This window comes from Lynx canadensis, chromosome A2, assembly GCF_007474595.2.
Source record: "Lynx canadensis isolate LIC74 chromosome A2, mLynCan4.pri.v2, whole genome shotgun sequence".
NCBI lineage: Eukaryota > Metazoa > Chordata > Mammalia > Carnivora > Felidae > Lynx > Lynx canadensis.
Genome location: NC_044304.2, coordinates 132,157,340 through 132,180,825, shown reverse-complemented (window position 1 = coordinate 132,180,825; position 23,486 = coordinate 132,157,340). Strand labels below are relative to the sequence as shown.

General features: G+C 40.5%; 1 protein-coding gene across 1 annotated transcript in view; it reads right to left on the bottom strand.

The window, feature by feature from the left end:
* Positions 1-10,344, bottom strand: part of FOXP2 (forkhead box P2) — a 564,152-nt gene extending 553,808 nt beyond the window's left edge. Inside the window, exon 1 of the mRNA XM_032592431.1 lies at positions 10,267-10,344. The gene's annotated coding sequence lies outside the window, so the exon portion shown is untranslated. The remainder of the gene's footprint in view (positions 1-10,266) is intronic.
* Between the last annotated feature and the right edge of the window lie 13,142 nt (positions 10,345-23,486).

Genomic DNA, 23,486 nt, shown 5'->3' with positions numbered 1-23,486 from the left:
AAAAATAAAATTATTCATCCACATTCCATCTCTTAAACATACTCTCATAAGAAACATAATCCTAGAAATAAGAAAATAAACATTAAATATTTTTGTTAGTTATGTATTCATAGCTTGTTACCATATATTCTCTTTCATTGTACATCTGCACTTAAAATTTGATCTTATATAGTCAGAAAAACAAGTTGTCTCTCAAAATAAAAACAAAACTTGTAACAACAATATTCCTTTTAATATAGTAATATGAGTAAGCATGTACTTAGTCATATTTTAGAATCCGGCACTGTTGCAGCCTAGTGGAAACAACATATTTTCACAATACAATCAGAAGGATACCAAAGAGAATAGATTTGTAAAATCAAATACCAATAGACATAACAAATGACATTGCCTTTCTTCTGTTTGTGGAACGGTAGGAGCAACAGACATGTAGGGCGTGGGATAGTTTGACATTCTTAAAAATTACAAAACAGCAAAGAATTAGAACTTCACTTAAAAGGATACTTTTCCAGAAAGAAAGAAATATTACAAATTGATCAAAATTATAGATTTAAAATTGTGGTATATGGGACAATACAAAGTCAAGCCGTCCAATGAATTATATTTTTAGTTACAGGAATATGCATTCTCAGTAACATATGACAAGGTAAAATTGAAATGGGAACGTCTGCAAGCTTACATCACAGCTAAAACCTACCACAATTTATAATCCTTTACATTCAGAGAAGAATGCTTTGTTGCTGTTCTCCTTGTTCGTCTGCATAAAGACAAACCTTGATCGCCACAAGAAAAGCAGCCAGAATAAAGAAAGGGACCACACTTTGCATTGGATGGCACACTCCACGGGGTGTGTATAGTTGATATGATGTATGTGCTGCACAACTGGGGGATGGGGCAGCAAAGCAATAGAGGAATGATCTAGATGAGGCTCTAAAAACTTTTTAGCAGTGCCCAGGAGAAGAAGAAAGACGCCTCAAGAGATTTGGGGCAAAACTTCCTATGTGGCACACTGTATAAAACCGTGTCACTCCCTTTAAGCCAAACTACAGCAAAGACATGTAGTATTCCTACAGCTGGGAGTTGTGTTTCCTTTAATGCCGCACAATGCATAGGCTGGACCATGTGGCAGCCCGACATTTTATGTGGGTTCTAAAAATGTATGTCTGTGTGTGTGAAGTCCATCAAAAAGGGGAGCTCTAATTTTAAAAGACAAAGTTTATCAAACAGCTTATCCAACTCCACATCTTATTTCTGGACTGGTGACACTTCGAGCTAAATATATGAATGAGCACAGGACCAGGCAAAATTGTGAAGAAATTAATATTGGGGAAAGTTAATGACGCACCTCAGGGGAGAGAATGCCAGGTGGTTATTTATTCTTCTTAACCCAAGCATGATCACCCTCACATGCACTCTCCCTTCTCTGAAGTGTGAGCTTTCTGGTTAAACAAGAGGAGGCTCCATTCCTGACGGAGATGGGGGGAAGCGGTGTGAAAATGCCCAATGCACTACAATAGTAGAAAAAATTACTCTTAAATTTTAACTGAGCCCCCCTGAGCTTCATAAGCAAAGTTACGTGTGGTAATTGTTAGTTTTAATTAGTTTTAATTGTTTTCATTTTAGGAAGTGGTCGTTTTCTTCCATTCATTCTTATGTGTGTGTTTATGGTAGTAAGGACAAATTCATAGCTTCAATTTTGAAGCTTCAAATTTGATTCATAGCTTCATATTTGATTCTACATATTTCAAAAAAGATTTGAATTGAAAGTAACCTAAAAACTAATTCATGCTCCTTTTCATTTTGGAGGAACTAACCCACCCACCATCACACAACAGTTACAGACAGACCAAGTTCCAGAATGCAGGTCTCCTGGCACTTACCATGGAACTCTGCATAGTAAACCAAGCAGCTATTTTACTAGCTGTGGTAATAATTATACTTTCCAGAAGGATCTATCTTCATTCGCATTCTAAAATGCATTATTACTAAAGAAGTACTTTAATACAAAATTTCCTTCTCAAGACAAGGAAAGGATTGGAACTTGGAGTAGCCAAATGGCAGCATGGAGGGCACTGGGTGTCTAAGGAGCAGGAGAAGAGGAGGAGAAGTTAGTAATTTTTTTTAAAGGGGAAACTGGGGTAATTATGTAACAAAAGCCCACTTTGCCTTGCTTCACAGTTTTCCGAGGGCTACATATTCACTGATGGTATAATAAAATATCAGAATGATGTTGAAAGATTTCATAATTCAGTCTGGAGGAAGGAAGAGAGAAAAAGAAAAATGAGAAGAGGCAAAGAGGACCTCCTCCTTTAACATCAATACAAAAGATGATAAATGCGTTTCTCTATTCTCAAGGTATTTCAAATAAAATTCCTGAACGAGTTACTGCATATTCCAAATATGGACATAACATGTGGGAAGGAGATCTATAGAGCATTAGGTTTGGAAGAAAAAAATCAATGGGGATTATGCAGTATACTTGTGAGGAGCACTGGGGGCTGAATGGAAGTATTGACTATAGTGACACAGTACACCTGAAACTAGTACTATACTGTATGTTAACTAAGTGGAATTTAAATAAAAACTTAAAAAGCAAAAGAATCTGTGAATCTGTATGATGTTTTACGGAGAGCTGTATCACTTATTCATACCTTAGTTATAGATGTCCAAAAGCAATTTGGGCAAGCTCAAGAGTGAGATTTTAAATTTGGAGGGATGGACCTTCCAAAACTCATAAGTACTCAATCTGCTCTGTTTAAGTGTAGATGCTGAAAGAATGAGGCAAAAGAGAAGTTGTAAACTTATGGTGTGTGTGCCAACACAGAGAGGAAAGCCATCTAAATCTAAAGGTTTTCAGAAGAGACCTTGGCTTAACCCATTTCCTCCTATTCTTCCCCACAGACAATCTCAGAAATACTTGGTATGCCAATGTTGTGTTCATAATGTAGCCATTAGAAATATCTATAGACATTATTTATATTATTCATATTAAGATGTGATTATGAAATATATGATGAAACGTCATTTGGACTGTCCTAAGTATTATTACATGTAAGCACTCAACTATTGAGCATTTGTTGTTGCCCAGAAAGAAAAACATCCATTCACACCTTTCAAAAGCTAAGTATACTATTGTTTCTCAGATCAGAATAAAATAGAGATGGAAAATATTGAACTTGAAGTGTATCCACCTGAGAGGGGAGCCATGCCTTGGTCAATACAGTAGTGAACATGGTATACCAAATGTGACATGGTATAAAATAAGTGAAAAGGAAAAAGGAAGGTGAAAAGCAATTGCAGCTACACAAAAAGTGAGCTAATGATATAGACAGAAGTAATTTCTTGGCCCTCTGACAACTCATCCATTCTTTCATTCAATATTTAGTTTTATAGCTGCTACCTAGTGCCAAGCACTGTTCTATGCATTGGATTAGAACGGTGAACACACAAAATCCTTGGCTCCCTGCAATACACTTTCTCATCAGGAAAACGTGATAAATAAACAACTTTTTAAAATGTCAGCTGATGATGGTGCTGTGGGGAAAACTAATGTTGGGTAAAGGTGACAACGCATGATTAATGAGTATTTGTTATTTTATATACGACAGTCAGAGAAGGCTTCTCTAAAAAGGGTATGTTTGAGCAGAGACATGAACTTCATGAAGATATCTGAGTGTAGAGCATTTCAGACAGAGAACACAGAAAAAAATCTGTGGTGGGAATCAGCTTATCCTGTTTTGAGAAATATCAAGGAAGCCAGTATGTCTAGAGTTGACTGAATAAGAGGAAAATGTTAGGAAAGAATGTCAGATAGGTAACAGGGGTCAAATAACATGGACTTATGTAAGGTCTTTGTCTTTTATTCTCAGGGACATAAGCTATTGGGCGGTTTATAGAAAAGAGTGACATAATCACATATTTTTAAAAGATCACTCTGCTGTGTGGAGAACGGACTGTGTTGCCTAGAGAGAGAAGAAGGGAGATAAATAAATAGCTACTGCCAACAACTCAGGTAGGAGATGATGGTCTACCTGATCAGATTGGTACCAGTGGTGGTAGTAACTAGATGTATAAAACGAGCTTGGGGGATGAGGGGAGGCACTTACCTAAACTAAAGGCAGACTCAGAAAGGGGGGTGGGACGACAAAAAAGGAAGTGAAGAGTTAGCTACAGGCATACAGATATAGATCAACTAAATCCTGGAACATAACTTTGGGTGAAGTAATGGTGAGGAATAGTCCTTAAAGATGTTGGGGATCTTTTTTTTTTTAAATGAGATGATTTTATGACAGTCTACATATGCTAAGATGTTAAGCTATTTGGATTAGTGTACTATAAGTTTCTCCTCGCTATCTGCCAGTGAGAAATTTTATAAATGCTTTCTCTGAAATATGTCTACCGCTGATTTTTTTCTTACCCCCTAAAATTCACTTTAAGAAAGTTTGTTTTTTTCTTAAATTGAGATAAAGTTGTAAAATGATGGTGTAGCTGTGTATGTCTACCAAAATGATACAAAACTAAAATAATACAAAAAACTTTGACAGAAAATGCCATTATAAAAGTTAAGAAAGAAATGAATACCAGAAAAACTTTACACTATTTCTAGTAGTATGCTTTATTTGAGGAACTCAAAGTAAATTTCCTTAACTTCCTTTAAAAAAAAAAAGTGTAACATTCTCATGGCATAAATCTTTTAGGCTTATGTTAGATAGATCTTTAAAAAGAAACACTAAAAACTTAAATAAATTTTAAATCAACATTATCATCCACATAGTATATTTTAAGCCTTCCAAGATAGAAATCAAGAGAAATTAAGCAACATTAATAAACTAAAACTGCTGAGAGCTTTTAAACCCCTGGGGATTCATTTGCTTCACAGCCATATACTTTTACAACATTTAAATTTTATTTGCCTTTGCTAATAAAAATAATTTGCCACAGAGACAGGAATGAAGACATATTTATCAATATAATGGGAAAGTATATTCTAGAAGTCCTTGGTGGATTGAAGGAAGAGGGAGGTATACAACTGAATGGGAAACAGACTTATATTGGTAGAGTATAGGTCCAAGAACACATATTTCAAATATCAAGGAATTTAAAAGGCTTAGATCCTGGCCCTTCATAGATAATTCACAGAGAAAATGCATTTTAAATAAAATTTTAGATAAAATTATATAAGCAAGTGTAATTTAGAATTTCAGTTGTTCATAGAAAGCAAGTTGACAGGTGAAGAAATACAGTAAGGAGTAAGCAAAGTTAATAATTACAAAATGAAAAAGTATTAGGGTTCAAAGTGAAACAGGGGTGATACCATTATAGCTCATTTTTGAGCCATGATACTCTTAATTTAGCTGCCTGGCAAAAACCTGTATAGATAAACACAAATTCCTAGTCACTCCAATTACAAAGTTAACATTATTCTCCTAAGAATTAGGCCAACTCTTAACAATGCCGCATTTGAGAAAACGGCAAACTGCTGAAGCATCTATTTAGAGAAAAAACAGTTTTAGTAAATACTGAAAATAAGTCACCACATATATATAGGTTTACTTTTCATTTTAATATGAATAGTGTTGGAACATTATGAATCTAAATCTTCTTTAAGGACCTCTCTCCAGTATCTCAATGTTCTAACACTAACCTCTTAATTAGTCACAATATTTCTTTATATTTCACCAACGTTATTCCCTTTTTTGTTTTGTCTAGAAATTTGGGGGAGGGGGATGGATAAATACACTGAGCAGAGCAAAAGAATATATACAAAAATACATCAGAGGTAATGACAAGACAAAAGTAAATCAGCAAGTGGAAGTAAATGCCCATTTATTTTAATACGTAAGAATACCTACAAGGAAAGAATATTCTACAGGAAAAAAATATTCTACCATATGAGTATTTATGTAATTCAATAGTAATGAATTTTCACATAAACAATGTGGGACTTAAAAAAAAAAGTAATGGTACTTTTAGACAACTCCCCAAACTATACCTAGTTAGGGAGCTGAAAAACACAGTAATGGGGTCCACCTGGAAGTTCTGAAAAACAAATGAAGATGCTAAATTTCTGGAACAACTCCATAAAAAAATCAATGAACATGACTCAAGCCACATGGGGGAAAAAAAAAAGACCTAAGAACTTAAAGTACTTTATACAGACTATGGAAGTTATAGGACTGGAAACCAAGTATATTAAGAAATACACAGTTGGATCTAGGAAAATATTTATGTCATCTAAAGAAAAAACAGAACTAAACTATGGCATATAACATTTGAATTAGGCACTAGATTATCTGTGGATCATAAATACTGCAGTATGTTTAAGGCAAGTTGTAAGCACCTGTATTGCTTTTTCAGACTCTTAAGAAAATAAGCAGTTATCATTTTGGGTTGGGTCTGATCAAGTTTGTTAGAACTCCACAAATTAGGGGGTACATAAGTAAGCTTACTTTGAAAAGTCTACGTAAACCTTAAGCTCTCACTGGGCCTAATTTAAGAAACAGCCTTTCTTTATTTAAAGGGCAGTGTGAATCTGGGCACTGGTTAGAACATTTTGGATCCATTCATTTATCACTAAGAGTACTCCCATCTACCACAAAGTTAAAGGGGAAAAAAAAAAAAAACAGTGTGAGTGTGCCAAGAATTAGTATTCAGTAATTGCAATGAAATTGTTGTTATTTCTGAATTCAGTGGTGGTTTGCAATTTTGTCTAGCAACAATGATGTCAAGAGAACTTCTCAGTGACATTCTCTTACAAGTCAATGCTTCTTTCTGATTTAATTTAGAGAGGTAGAAAATACGTGACCACTTCCATCATTCAGTTTTGTATCAGTATTACAACTAATAGCTGATCTAACATGAGACTATCAACACAGAAATAGACAAGGGTGATGAGGCACAGCCAGCTATAAATCCTTAAAAATATCACAAATAATATGCCCTTTATGTAATTGAGTTCTGTATCCCTCACATTTTCTCTTGAAATAAAAATGTCTGGTAAATTTGTCTGGCTATGTTCATTATACTGTTATATGCCCTATGAGTCTCAGTCAAACCATGAAGATATTTTCACATATTTAAATATACTTTCATAAAGTATAATTCTAATAGCTCTACAAAGAGAATTGGTTTGTGTTTTTAAATTTTTGCTTGTACAAAAGGAATAGAACTTCTCATTACAAGTTATCTGTAAATTTAATGTTCACCTTTTTTCCTATTTTTACAGTGTGCCACATACAACAATTTCCCCCTATTTAGGTTTCTAGAATATTACAAGGATTCATTTTATTTTATTTGTAAAAGCAAAACCACTGTACTATCACCAGTGCAAATAAATAAAACCTCAATGACAGTTTACTTAGATACAACCATTAATAAATCTAGTCATGTCATAATGTGATTAAAGGTCTCTTTCCACTCCAGAGTATGAACTCTATGAAAACAATATTCAATTCTAAAATGTCCATCACTCTAAATCTCAAAATGCAAGTTGAGGAATTTTGAAAAACAGTTAAGAATAGTTCATAATTGTTATTTGTATATAATTTCTTTTGATTATTCTATATCCACTGTAGTGCAATTGTAACATTTTAGTTATCTGTATATAAAAAGAAAGCATGTACTGCACTCCTTAAATTGAATTATAAAGAAAATACTCTTAAAAATTCTTGCATTCTTGTACTGAAACGTGAACTTTTGGATGATCTTTTAAAATGGAGTGTCCTCCCTCACTTACCTACAGTGATGTATCATCAGGTTTCCAGTCTCCTCTTTAAAAGTTAGTAACTCAATCACAATTAAACACTTATTCCACTCAGTTTTGGGTAACAATGAAATAGTGGGGTTCTTAAGGAAGTAGTGAATTGAACAAGGACTGAACCTGGGTCTCCTTAAGTAACAAAACTGGGAGGATGGGAGAGGGGAAGGAAAGAAGGAAAGAAAAAATGACTTTTAAAAAGCTTCTAAACTAAAATGAAATCTTAGGACCCTAATGATCATCACATACATAACTTTATACCCACTTTATTAATGGTATACACAAATAAATCCAAACTGTAAATTAATTAACAGTATTAAACAAACACTACATTTTAAAATTCCAGTACACCGAGAATATACTTATCCATAACTCATAGTGACAGAAAAGATAAACAGGCCCCTTGACAACATAAAACATTTCCCAAGGTACGGCACGATGCAAGATTGAAGAGGAGAGTATCTAAAAGCTCATCTTGGCTTCAGTGTTGACCTGTGACATAGACTTGCTATTAAACACACCCCTCCTGTCTCCGAGGCTGCCTAACCAAACTATTTGAGTTAGGAGAGCATGCAAAGAGGTGCCTTCCAGGCAAACTTTTGTTTTCTAAAAGTTAATCTCTCCAAATACTTCCAGTTGGAAAACGTCCCACTTCAGCTACTTGACACCAGGGCGTCACTTTCTCCCCTCGGCTTACCTGCTACTACTTAATTATTCTTCCAAATAGACTCTGGGCATGTTGCGGAGGTAGCTCTTTAAGCACTTCTGAATCCATGATGACTATATATGTACACATCTTACACACTCCCACAGGTCTCTCACACCCTTTTTCCCTCCGGCCAGTCCTCAGCACTCACCCAGGCCACGTCCGGAATGCCAGCCCACCTGGGAGCAAACAGTACTCGAGGAATAATCCTCAAGACCAAGAAACTGACTGGACTGCAACATGTGGTGAGAGAAAATGGGGGAGGGGGGGGATAAGCATTACAGATAGCAGCTGTCCATTAAGTGGTTTAAATCTGTTGGTTAAAAAGCCGAATAAACAAATACACAGATGGGGTCTCGTTCCTTGGGGATTCCGGAGTCTGAGGAGCCAGTGTCCAGTTCGGCCTCCCTGGAGTCGTCCCTATGCAAAACTTGCACCGGTTGCGCTCTCAAAAGCCCCAGGCTCGCACGTGTCTTTACCCTCTGGTCCCTCCTAATCGGTGTCACCCCACGCGCCAGGTGCCCTGAGAGACTTACCTAAGAGATCTCAGAGTCTGAGGATAGTAGGGCAACTTCTCCTCCCTGCTCTAGACGGGCCCAAACGCCCTCAACAAGCGAGGGTCCACAACGACGCTCGCCCAGAGGTCGGGATGTCGGGGCGCGTCCTGGCCTCCAGGGCGGGGAGACGCGCGCGGTAGGCACGCGGGCGGCGCGCCCGGCCACCCAGTGGGTCCTGCCGTGCAGCCGCCGCCGCACGTGAGCCGCGGCGAGCGCGAAGGGCCGTCGGGACACGAGCTCTGCCCGGGTTAAAGCCAACCCCCAGCTACCGACTGCCCTCCGCTCGCCAGGGGCCTCCACCGACTTACAGGTAAAAGCCAAGCGAGAAGCCCTCCCTTTCTCCGCAAGGTGCCCGCGCCCCTCCCACATTCCCTCCCTAAAGAACCGGGAGGCGCGAGTTCACCCTAAACCTACGCCCAGAGTGAGGAGACCTTTCCAAAGCAGAGTAAAAGTAAGACTAGGACAGATCCCGGGTGAAGCGGGTCGTGCTGTGGACAGGGGAAAGAGCGTGATGGGGGCAGCAGTCAAGATGCACCATTATCCCGAAGCATCACTAGGGGCCAGGAGTTTCTTTACTGGAGAAACAGTTGTGTCCCCTCTCCGCCTCTAGTTCCCAGAAAAGTACTTCTTAAATGAACGCCGAAGCGCCTAACTTAGAGACGGACGAGCAGCATGCACTTGCCCAATTGAGTAAATAAAGGTCAGCAGTTGGATCAATAGTGTGCTTCCAACCGCCAGATGTTTTTACTGTTGTTTCTCCTCCCAGAGGGGAAGGGGGGAAGGGAGGGGAAGGAAGAGACAACAAACAATAAAAATAAAAGAGTAAACAAACACACATCTGGTGTTTCGACACACATTTTCCTCCAGCCGCGGTCTCTCTGGACGAGGCAAAATTTTGCATATTCAAAACTAAAAATTAAACGTGAGCCAAAGGCAATCTCCCCTCTGTCGATTCTCCCTTCCCCCATCACAATGCAAAATGAAAAGGAACAACAAGTGGTGATGTTAGGTCCGGAAGGCGACCCCGACGCGGAGCCGAAATTTGACACATGTCACACCCGCCCCGCCGCACCAAGCGCAGCCGCTGGGGCTAAACTTTGCCGCCGCCGCCGCCGCCGCCGCCGCCGCCGCCGCCGCGGGAGGAGCGCGCAGCAGAGTAAAGTCGCAGCCCGGCCCGGCGTGGAGGTGGCTGGGACGGGGTGGGGTGCGGAGGTGCAGCGCGCCAGAGTGAGGGCGAAGAAACTTACCGCGACCTGGGACGCCTGGGCAGCGTCCCGGGAGGTGGCACCCGCGGCGCCGAGGCAGAAGCCCCCAAACAACACACCCACGAGCGAGTCCCGGCAGCTGCTGCCACGAGTGGGGGGCGCGCCCTGGGGGGGGCCGGAGGAAGCCGCAGCCAGCAGACGCGGCCGCCGCATAAATAACCGGGACGAGCGCTCGCGGGCGGGCTGCGGGTGGCGCGGGGCTCGAGCCGGGGCGCAGCGGCCGCCGCGGAGCTGCACGCGCCGGCGTGTCTCGCGCTTTCTCGGAGGCTCGCGCTGTCTCGCGCTGCCGCTCCCCCCACCCGGATCTGTGTGTGTGTCTGTATGTGTGTCTATGTGTGTGAGTGTGCGCTGGCGGGCGCGCGCACCCGGGCGCGCGCGCGTGTTGTTGGCAATGCAAACTGTACACACACTGCGCGCGGAGCCGCCTCTCCTCCGAGGGGCGGGGTGGGGGAAGGGATGCCTCGGAGGATTCTGAAGTACTGCCGGGCCACTTGTTTGTTTTGTTTCACTTTGCGTTGTTATTGTTGGTTGTTGTTGTTGGTCCCCAAAGTGGTTTGGAACCAGCCGGTTAGAATGCCTGTCGCCCCCATCTACCTATCTCCCCCGGACCCCCAACTTCTTTAAAGGAGGGGGAAACGCGGAGCAGAATATTGTTCGGCTTTGCAGTGGAGCCTCCTGGCTGACGTCAGGTCCACCTGCTATGTAAACAACTCGCTGGAGAACTTGTTTGTTCTGCGCCAGATCTTCCCCCACCCCCACCCTTCTCCCCACCTCCTGCTCCGCCTCCTCCCGCTCGGCCCAGACGGCGCGTCGAGGAAGGGGGTGGGGAGGGAGGAGAGAACAAAACCGTATGCTGTATTGGCAAAGCCGAGTTGTGTCTGCTGCTTCTTGGCAGTCCCCAAAGTACGTCCTCTCAGCAGACGGAGCTGCTGGCAAATGAAACAGGGGATTCCACGTGAAGTGCAGAAAGCCTCGAAGGGATCCAAAGCCCTCGGTGGCAGGGAGTTAAAAGTGCATGGTAGTGAGACAGGGAGACCCAAGCGTGCGTTAAAATGCTGATTGGCCTTTCTTTTCACGGTGTGCGCCTCCGCGGCCTGGGCTGGAGAGAGGCCGAGTGTCTTTCTCACTCTTCATTGTTGTCGTGGCTCCTGTCTCACTTGGGCCCAGGAGTTCTTGGGCTTCCTCGTGGTGGCTCCGTCCGGGTCACCGGCGTGGGGCTGGGCGGCGGGCCGGCCGGGGCGGAGCTTGAAAGGAAGGGGCCGCAGACCTGGGACTTTTAGGGTTTGAGGCTTTCGAGACGGGCCCTATCAGTGACTGAGGGTTGCCAAAGTACCCGGAATGAAAGGAAAGAAGAAACTGCCACAGCCCGCTCCGCGCGCACTTCAAAGCCAAGGCCCCGGCGCGGGGGATGCGCGGGCCCATCCTCCACAGCACCCGGGTCCCAGCTCCCGTCCGTGGAGCACGACCCAGCCAGCTGGCCCACGCGGGACCAAGGGGATGACGAGGGAGAGACCGAGGGAGGACCAGACAGGCCTGGATGGGACGCGGGACCCGACTGGGGGATTCCTCCGTGTAGTCTCTTCCCCAAGCCCGCTCCCGGCAGGCGGTGCCTCCCCTCCGTCTCCCGCCAGTCGCTCCGCTGCCCGCTGGCTGCGCAACCCTCCACCCGCCGCCTTCTCGGCGAGCTGCCGCCTGAGCCCGCCGCTCAGCTGACAATCAGTGGCAAAGCGTGGCGTTCCGAAAGGCGCTGAAACTTTCTTCCAAATAGCTGCAGCCGAGAGGCCATTGCGAATTAGAGCCTGGCCCCCGGCTTCTTCCCGGCCAACTTTAACATCTCCGGTGGCAGAAAGGGGGGAGGGTGGCTGGGGAGACGGGCGAGCAGCACTAAACTTCTGCCTTTGAGTCTTTCTTTTCCTCAAAGAGCAGCGCGCCCTTTCTCTAAAGGGCAGACGCGAGCTCACACACACACACACACACACACTTGGCACCAACTCTTCCCTTCAGAACCCGCAGTTCTCCCGGGGAGGAAGCAGCCCTGGCACCCACATCTGTAAACACACCGTCAGCTTTTCTAGTGAAACCAATTAAGTCAATAAGCCAAGGGGCTGGTCGTGGGAAGACGGCCCCTGCCAGGAGCACGAGGAACGAGGTAGAGTTGAGCTTTGAATTGCGGTGCTTTCTGCGAGCTTTTAAACTCCAGGTAGTCCTTAAGTGCTCTGCTTATGAATTGTGTTCTCACTCTTTTTAAAACTGTCTTTTTCGAAATGCAGGCTGAATAGTGGACAAATAACCCAGATCTTTTTTCTTTTTTTTTTTTTTTCTTCCCCAAGATGGGAGCAGGGAAAGAAGGAGAGAGCATTCTTTAAAATTAGGAAACGCCAGACCCAAATGGCCCTACCTCGCCCTTCTGAAAGATTGGGGATAATTTCACGTTAAGTAATCTGCGTCTGTGCTTCATTGGCAAACCTACATAAAAAGCGGATTCTATGAATTAACCTGAAACTATTTTGCAAAAGACAAGGAGCAAACGGTGTCGAAATCCTTGGAGAGCTGAGGATGTCTTGCCACAAGATTTGTGAAAAAAGGTAACAGAATAGTCAAGAGGTCTACAGAGTCCCACTTTCCCCCTTTCTTCTTCCTCTCCCGCAGACACCGACTCGATTTACTTCTCTGTCCAGGGGTCTGGAGGAAGTGAGTGGGAAAGGTTTATTAGAGAGGAGTCCGGGCCACTTGGAAGAGAAGTTCAAGTTCCCAACGAGGAGAAAGAGGGTTACGCTCGAAAGACTTGGAGAAGAGCGGGTTTAGTTAGCCCTTCTCTTTCCTGTACACAAAGACACGTTTTGGTGAAATTCGCCGCCTCTGACGTTTCCCTCCTGTGAATACAAATAGCCAGGAGCCAAGGGGTGCAAAAGGATATCTCAGTCCGAGGAGCACTTCTTTCTAAGTGGGCTGTGTCCCCTTGACACTCGTCTTTCTAAGCGGGGCTGAGCCCGCAGCCCCCGGATGCCCCCGCTTAACTTCGCCCCATTCTGTCCTCGCCTGCTGCCATTCCCCGGGCCACCAACCCTTCCCGTAGGGAAGGCGCCCAGGGAGTTGAGAAAGCAGGTCCTGCCAAGAGCCGCTGCCCCGGGCGGACCCCTAGCCCGCAGCCAATGGGCTGGGCCCGGGTTCGAGAGGTGAAAGTTCAGGCCCAGGGCTAGCGGCTCGCTGCCCTTCTGCGCTCGCCTCTCTCCCAGCCCCCGCCCCCGGCCACAGTGCAGACACAGCCCGGCTACCAGGGGCTGCCACGGTGGCACGTAGTTTGTTGATGGGTGGTCATAAAATATATTTATTTGCAATTCCTTTAACTCGCCCACCACCCCCGCCCCAGCCTGGCCCGGAACACTGCGGGCTTTGTTCGCCTAGCTGCTTGCTGGAGCCGGCCGGGGTTTAGCGCTCTGTGCTAACAGACTCCAAAAAAAGTTGAAGTGTAATAATAGGAAAACCGGGTTTCCGCAGCCGAGGAAAACGCTGAAAGGGCAAACAGCGAACGAATAGTTTTCTTTTGCACAAGTCACTGGTCAGCCCACTGGATCGTGGCAGCCTTGCAACGAAACACTGCCTAACAGAGAAAAGGGGAAAGCCAAATCCTGTCCCTGTAGTCGCCGCGCAGGGTCGCAGCCACAGCTCAAGCCTCCTTTGCAGCACGTGGGGCTGCAAAAGTCATTTAGAAAGGTTCCAGGGGAAAGTTACACGGGGCTACCGGGTACCTGGGGAGTTTCACCAACTGGACCTCGAAGTGCTCTCACGAAAATTTATTTGATTGCAAGTTCCTTTTACGATGAAACCGCAAATCAACAAATTCCAAGCCCCTACTCTGGGACGGTCGAGGCGAAAGATAAATTCGTTTGGGATGGTCTCTGCGAGCGCATCTTGCGCGAAATAACCCATCTCAAATGAAACTAACCAAGGCCAGGATGAAGGAAAGCAACGTACGCGAGTGACACGTATCAGAAATGTCGGTTTCATGCTTCCCCGAGCGGACTGCTTCAATTTGTAGCCATTTGTTACAAAATAGAATTATTCATACACGTAGGGCTACTTTCTCCCAAACTTTCAGTTAAACAACAATTACAGGTTTGTTTTGGTTTTGTGTTTTCTTCAGAGCCATTTCACTGGGGTCAATTGTGACTGATACTTAAATTTGACTGACTTGAAAGATGGCTGGGAGAAAGGGTAAGGGGCAGGTTGTTATTAAATTATATTTTTCTTGCTAGAGATACGTCTTCAAAGTTGTACTACTCACTTCAAATAGCTTGTAACAAAAGTCTTCAAATGCAAGGTGAAATATCTTCCCTTTCCACCTAAGAACGGGCACCTATCAGGTTCCTACTTTCCCCCGTCCTCTACAGTTTTTCTGAAGATGAGCAAATAAACAGACTCCTCTTAGACATTCCGCTATCACCACTCTCCTCCCTGACACATTTTAGGAAAGAGAGAAAATTCTAGTTTCACGGAAGTCAAATCAAGGGTAATCTATGTTACCAAGTCAAATTGAATGTTGGTGGAGTTACACCACCATCTGTCGTTAAGCTTCGGGACTACAAAATTTGGGGCCTATAATAAATCTTAATGAGCTTTCCCAACTTTTTGTTTGTTTGTTTGAAATCACAAACTATACTTTTCATTTGTATTTTTATAACATGTACCCTAAATTTACCTGAGTCCTAAAGCAACACATAGGCATTCATGAATTCATGCTGCTACCCGGCTTCTCCAGTCATCTCATCGTCAGAAAAAAATAAATACCCCACTTCTGCCAGCTTCCAGATAAAGCCTTTAGAAATCAACAGTGGGACTGCAGACTTCCATTACCCCTCCCCTTCCCTTGCTTCTAGCAGGCTACTGATAGAAAGAGCTTCCGCTATAAGGGCCACCCATGTCCTGAAGCCAATAATAGACTTCTAATTCTCTCATGAATTTAACCTCATCCTTTGTTAGTATATGTAATCTTGAAACCTATAAACACAGCATATCTCTGCTAAGAGGTCGGCTGTGTCTTTAAAAATTGCTTGAAAGACAGTTAATGTCAGGTTCCAGTTCTGGTTGATATCACTGCAGAGACAAAGATCAATTGCTCTGTCATAAGATCATGCCAAGGAAGGCTTTATCCAAATGAATATAGAAAAAAAGACAACTACTGGATAAAGAATTCTAATGCTCACCCAAAAGCCTCCATCAAGCAATGAGAACTCCATTTTTTTTTTCACACAACACTGTGGTGGCACAGTATATATACATTAGACCTATTTTTTTTTCAATGATCCCAAATATCTCACCCCTCTCTGTGTTAGAGACTTGACTACCAAATTTCTCTTTTCCAGAAAATAATTACTTTTTAAAAAATCTAACAGCTTGCTTATGTTGGTAGGCATTCCCTGAAAATAGTAATATTAAGTAGAATCATACTAAATTATCTACATTTGAGCAACTTTGACCACACAAATCACACTTTCACGTGATTCAAATTCATAGGAACTAGATTTTTCTGAGAAGTGGTCTATCACTGTAAGAGTAAGTATAGCTGAATTGTTAAATCCCTGATGTTTACTTCCTGACACATTGACTTAAATATGTTGAATTGCTTGATGCAAGAGCCCTTTGCTTGATGATGTTTCTACTATTACATTAGTTTTAGAGTTTGTATGTCTCTCGATAGCAATGAAATTTTGGAGCTGAAGGAAACTTCAAAATACTCTAGTCCAGTCCCTTCATTTGAAAAATCGCAAAGCAAAGATCCAGACATGACAGCAAGATTATACCCCTCATTAGTAAATCTCGTAATTATTATTGAACTATTTCATATTTCTAGACATATAATAATCCTCCTTCCTCATACTCCACAAAAGGCATTTTTGTCACACCATCTCCCCCACCCCCACCCCCTGCCCCATCTCTTTACATTTTCTTCACATCCATCGAAACCGATACGGCTCATTGATGGCAATACCTTTGGATGTCAGTACAGTATTAAAGATGGTTAACTGTCATGTCATGTCCACTGTAATACACAGGAGGAAAAAAAAGTCTGATGACTTGTTTCTCTTGAAAGTCAATTAAAGTCTGCAAGATTTCTTCAATAGTGTAAAGAGGTTCATCACTGTTGATTGCAAGTGTTCATTATAGAAAAACTGATGGCAAGAGGTGCTAACACAAACCACGGTTTATGATGTTTTTCAGGGTTAATGATCTTCAGGGACTCCTAGGGGGCGAAACCCATAATCTCAGTAGCAGCTTGTCTTCACTACACTCCAGAAATAAAGGTTAACATGAGGCTTTGAGAAAAATACAACATTGATTTTTTTTTAAGCTATGAGCAAAAATGAACTATATCAGGATCCTGCATCGGTGTAGATTTTTATTTTGGTTTAATAACCATAGGGCTGTAGTAACCATAGTCGTTTACCCAAAAGATGTATTGAAGTGGTTAATTGTAACAAATCATATAAAAGTTCAGTTGTTCGCCATCTCCCTCTCCCCCTTCTCCTTCTCCCTCTTCTCCTTCTGTGTCTCTTCTCCTTTTCCTTCTACTTTTTCCTCCCTCTGCCATCATCTACATTACCACCCTCACAATGAAAACTTCCAAACTTCCCCACAGATACTCATCTCCTAAGCTCCAGATGTGTTGAATCAATTGCCTGTTGATAGCACCATATGAATTGTGAAAAGGTACCACTTGCCCTCTTTTCTCCTTGGGCAGCTACTCCTCATGCCGCCTGGTTAACAGTTAGTAGTCCCTCAATCCAACCAGTTACTGAAGCCAAAAGACCCAAGTCACATGTGCTACCTCCTCTGTCTTCTCACAATTCAAGCAGCATTAGGTTTTGTTCACTGTTACTATTTCCTCTCCCATTCTCTTCTTCCATCTATCCCAGTGGTGTTGCCTCACTTCAAGATTTCATCACTTCTCTCCTGGTCATTCTGGATAACTTTCTAATCACCTTCCGTACTTTCGGTTTCTTTTTGTTCTACGTCATCCTCCTCTCTGCTTTCTAGAACACGTCTGAAACACGTGTGAATTACACCAAGCTTCCCTGTGGCCAGTGGAGTTGAATCTCAAGTTCTATAGTCCAATAGGACAAATATGGCTAACAAATATGAGGTATTTAATCATCTTCTTTGGAATGAATGAATGAATGTCATGCCCCAGACAGATGTATTTTAGCTGTGAAATATTTTCTCTCAGAACATATATATATGTGTATATATATATATATATATTTATATATAAATAAAGATATATTTTTAGCTGTGTATCATTTTCAGCAGATCTGTAAGTCTGTTTTGTACCCAATCATCTGGCTAAAATAGTTGTAACTGAAGATTTTCATTATTTTTTCATATGAAAGAACTTAGCAGATAGACATAAAAGTATGTTCAATCTGGCATTCCTATTCCCAATTGCATTATTTAATGGATCAACAAATATTTATATACTAAGCACTGTGGTAGGTATTCTGAGAATTAAAGATGTATAAGATTAGGTCCCTGCCCAGAACGTACCCTCTAGTGAGAACTAGAAGATATATAAGTGGATTATTTCAATAAAACATGAATTTCAATACAGCTTAAGATAGAGGTATATCCAGGATACAGTGAGACCAGGGAAAATATGTCTTGAGGCTACACTAACAAGTTATGCAGCCCTATGTTTTTGTGTGTTTGTGATGATAGCTTTAAAAAATAAATCTAAGAATACATCTTTTATTTTTTAAAGTTTTTATTTAAATTCCAGTTAGTTAACATACAGTGTAATATTTGTTTCAGGTGTACAATATAGTGATTCAACACTTCAATACATCACCTCGTGCTCATCATGAGGGCTCTCCTTAATCCTGATCACATGTTTAACTCATGCCTGCACCCATGTCCCCTCTGGTAGCCATCAGTTTGTTCTCTATAGTTGAGAGTCTGTTTCTTGGTTTACCCTCCCCACCTCATCTTTTAACCAAATGTTTAAATTTGCCAAACAGCAGCCTCAGAAAACTTATAACCTTTGAGCAAAAGCACAAAGTTGTGGTAAAAACAGTTATACCAAGGACAATGGTGGGTTTAAAGACTGTGAGGAAGTATGAGACAGTTCCCTGAATTATCTCAAAAGTACAGAATGCACGTTCATAAAAAGATTACTTCTAATTTGTCCTGATTTTACCACGGGAAAATACTTTCATAATAGGCAAGAACTGAAAAGAAAGTAAGAGAACATTTTAAAATGTTCTCAGTTTAGGGAGAGATTCGCATGTTTTTGTTTGTTTTGTTTTGTTTTGTTCTTTTCCCTCAGCATCCTTTCTGGCTCTCAGCTGAGGAAAGCAGTTATCCTGGCCCCATGGGGTCCCCTAGGGACAGTCATAGGATATTGCATTCTCCAATTTTTCCCCCATGTCAATCACCTTTTTCTGTCCCATCAAGGCATGCTGGTCCCCTGCTATCCCTCCCTTGTTACCACCACCCCGAGTTCAGTAAATATAGCAGTAGGCCATACTTTCTCAGTTACATATTACCTCCTCTCTAAATTCTTTCCTCCCTCTTCTGCTTCTTTTTCATTTAACTTATAAAAATGTTTCTCACTAATTTTGTGCCTCTCTCTTTTTCTGTCTCCCATTCTTCCCAGAAAACACACACACATGCACACAATCATCGTTGCTATGTTTAAGAGCAGAGCTAGTAATGTAAGAAATGAAGAAACATGGAAATGAACATGAAAATAGGAAAAAAAATTAAAAATTAGTCCTATTAGCTTTTAAAACCTTCAGGTCCCCAGATAAAGGAGCAGCGAAATACTCTTATACCCCTCTGTGAGTTAAATTGATACGATTCAATTGGAAAGCAATTTGGCAACTTGTGTTACAGCTTTTTAAATTAGTCCCTTAGCTAGACTGCAATCCAAAAGAAATTATCTAAAATGCAGATGGAAAAGCTTCATGCAAAAGCTGTTTATCATAGAATTATTTACAATAGTGCATATATGGAAGTGATTATAGTCAACAATATATAATATAGCCTAACCACTAAAATAATATTATAGGATGTTTTAATAACATATAAACTGCTTTTGTTATACGGTGGAAAAATAGTATATAAAAATGTATCAAAAAAAAAAAAAAGACTAGGAAGAAATGTACCATTGTGATATCCCCCAAACTGGCCCATAATCCTCTCTACTTCCTGGTAGGCGCATCCTTGTGCAGTCCCCTCCCACATTGTTCCAGGCTCCATCTATACGGCAGAGGTGATGGTATGTCACTTCTGAGCTTAGGTTATAAAAGATTGTGTGACTTCTGTCTAGGGTTTTGGATCTGTCTCTTAGATCACTCGCTCAGGCAAGCTGCCATATTCTGAGCAGCTCTGTGGAGAGGCCAACATGGTGAGGAAGTGCTGTCTCCGGGCAACAGCCGGGGAAGAACTGAGGACTGCCAACAACCATGTGAGTGAACTTGGAAACAAATCCTCTTTTTCCCAATTGAGTCTTCTTATGATGACTGCACCTTGGCCATCAGCTTGATTCCTACATCATGAGAGAATCTGAGCAACAACCACTCAGCAGACCAATTCTGGGTTTCTGACCTTCAGAAACTATGAACTAAAATATGTTTGTTGAATTAAAGCTGTTAAGTTTTTTTTTTTTCTTTTTTTGGCGGGGGGTGTAATTTGTTACACAGCAATAGATAACTGTAAAAACATGATAAAAAAGGTTATATTTAAGTAGCTTAATTTCAGGTGATATTTTTTCCCTTTCCTCTTGTATTTTCAAATCCTCTGCAATAAAGCCTTATTGTAATTGGATAAAATTAAATAATTTATTAAACAACTATTTTAAATTTGGTATTTGAAAAGACAGTGCCCTAGAGTGCTTTTTAGAATTGCCGCCAATTCAGTACCACCTCCCCCACCGATCGACATCCTCTAATAAAAGTGGATTTATCTCAAGCATAACTTAAATACAAAATTACATTTCAACTTTACTTTTTAAAATTTACCTAGAAAAGTGGTGTTCCACATTTTTTTAATACAAATAAACAACATAGGCACATATGACATGTGCATTTCATGAACTAGCAGGGTATCTGAACACCATTTACAACATTGTTTCTGAGAAGAGCCGATTCCAAGTTTAGACAAATCACTTGCAACATACTGTATTGTAACGCAGCATCTTCCTATATAGGCCATTCAAGAACTCATATAGGTAAAAGGCCTTTTCTTCCTTGATTATATATAACAGGAAAGCTTAAATGATTTTGTCTTAAGTGAAATAAGTGAAGTGAATAAAACAAACTGTGAACTGATAAAGTAAAACTAGATTCTCACTTTATATTTAATCATAAGAAACAACCATTGTCTCTTGAGGTTTTCCTAATTAGGTTATAGCACAGTTACAGTAGTTGAGTAGAGAAGGTCAAAGCAAGTTCTAAATTAGTTTAGCAAAAATTAGCAAGTCAATAAGTGTGTTTTTCTCAAATTACAGTAAACATGCTAAAACAAACAGATTGCCTAATCTGTTAATAATAATGCCTTCTGTCTTCATATTATAAAAACCCAAAACATTGATTTTATGCTCAGTTGATTAAAAAATTAAGTCATGAAAAACCATAGAAAACCATTTCTGGATCCTGATAATAGTTTTTGTATAATCAATTTTTATAATATCTAATTGCCTTGTGAATTTAAAGTTGGTAAAATAAAATAGATATATAAAATAATTTTCATAACATAAAATATATATTGTGAGTATGTTAATTAGTTTTTTCAGGTTATATTTCTAAGTAACTGTGAACACCAAGTGCATTGTAGAGTTTACTTCAGGAAACTTATATAGAATATTATCATTGAGTTCATGATCATAAATAAATATGGTTCCTCTCATAAGAATATATTGTATGTACTAGACAGATAAATTTCTGCTAAAGTAAGATTTCATTTCCCTATCCAAAGATTCTCACATTTTCTGACTTATTTTTTGAAGTTAAAAAATCTTTTCATTACTTCTATGATCCTTTGTCCATAGTGTTGTTGATTCATCTTCTATAACAATCCTCTTTTCCACCTCCTCACTAAATTCTGTGAATCAGGATCAAAGACAAAGATGTCTGAACTGGTGAAAGAAATGTATGATATTTTAACCAATTGAAGAAAACTCATTGATACCTTCCATGGTTTTTTCAAATAACTAGGTCATTAAGGATCATAAATCATAAAGTATCTTTCCTAGAAAAAAAATTGAATATATGTTAAGCAAAAATCCATGTTCGTTAGTCCCTGATCCTATATGCAATCAAGTTCAGGTAATTTATTTTAAGATAAGAGATACGAAAACTCTATGTTGGGACATAATAATATTGGAGAAAAGACACTCTAAAATGAACCACTGAAGGCAATTTGACCTCTAAAATATGGTATTAAGATGAGCTCTACCTCGCAGATTTTAGCAGGGAAATGTGGTGAACAAATGTAAGACTTTCAAAGGAAAGGAAGTTCATACAGCTGTTTGACTGTGAAAATTAGATAACCTGCGGTCATAAAACATAGACCCTTTTACTTCCTGAATCCAACTCAGTTCAATTCCAACAAATATTTATTGGGTCCATGTAATTTGTCAATATTTAATATCATAGAATCATAATCTTTAGGTTAGATGTAGGCTTAGAGGACACCTAATCCAAGATTTGTCCTGAAGAATTTGGGTATGGATTTTTGTTATGAAAGTAGTATTTCTTGGAGTCTTTTCATTAAGAGTAGTCAGGAAATAGGGTCCAGAGGTGACTGGCTACCCAAGCCGTTTCCAAAAATTCTTGCATTTCAGAGTAAATGTCCTCAGTGCTTTTCTTGACTGAGTATTAAGCAGTTCACCTCTAGAAATTTGTAACTTAAACTGAAGCCAGACATACCTTGGAAGATTGCCCTTTCTGCTTCCCCCTCTACCACACCATCCTTTACACTGATTTTCTAAGGACAAGCCTTAGTTCTGCCATAATCAAGTTCATCAAGGATTCAATGCCTCAGAGAGACGCCTGTAATATCAAGAGCTAACTCAGCTGGAAGAGAAAACAGAGCTGAGCACACTTACCGGAACAGGCTTACCGGTCCGATTCTGTTCTACGGCAGAACCTCAGGAAGAGCTTCCTTGAGAATATCCTGGGCTGCGGAGGTGTTACCTTATTACCTTGCTCCTTCTAAAGCAGTGCGTGCCTTTTCCTAGGGCAGGCCCTGGCAAGAGCAGATCATCTTCAGGTGAATATATAGGACAACTAGGTACACTTGTTTCTCCACACATACCTTAGCCATTAAGCAGGAGATGAAGTTTATGAGGCTTGCAAGAAGCATGCTTTTGTGTGGATATTTGGTGGAGGAGGCTCAATTAAAAATGTTTCAGGTGAATCCTGTCTTTACCATTCGTATAACAGAATAGGTGTCACTATTACTTTGCCAACTATGGACCTACATTTCTAAAATGCAAACTGAAAAAAAAAAAAGCATGTGAGAAGAGACATGATTGACCATATTCATTCTTGAATATTGTTTTTTGGGTAATGATGATATAAACAAAAATAATTTGACTGTGAAAAATGGTTCACCTTAATTAGAGAGATGTGAGATTACCATATGATCACTATAAAAAATTACTGAAAAAAGTATTCATCAATTGATTTGATGCGGAAATTTTTGAAATCACACAAGGAAAGTATATTACTAATATATTTTTTTCTTGTGTGTATTATGACATTTTCTATGGTAAAACAAATCTATTTTCAGTTTTTAATTACTGATTCTGGTTTTGGTAGTTTTCTGATTTTCAAAAAGATAATAAACTTACGGGTGTTGAGTTTATTAATGCTTAAATGATAACACAGTTAATTTTGGTAATACTTATATAAAGTAAGCTGGTTACTTATTAGATTAGTCCTTTTTAGTCTAGGTTTAAATTGTTTTATTTATTTACAAAGTAAACATTCGAAAAGTACCCAGAAAAGGGAAGAGAGTTATTACTTGAAACAAGTTTAGTTTATATTGCTTTATAAAGTAATATATTACTAAAGTAATATAAACTAAACTGATAGCTTATTATGTAAAACAAAAATAAATTTGTAAATTGGACTTCATCAAAACTTTAAAAAAACTTTTTCTCTGTGAAATACCCTGTTAAAAAAGCATGAAAAATTCAAGCT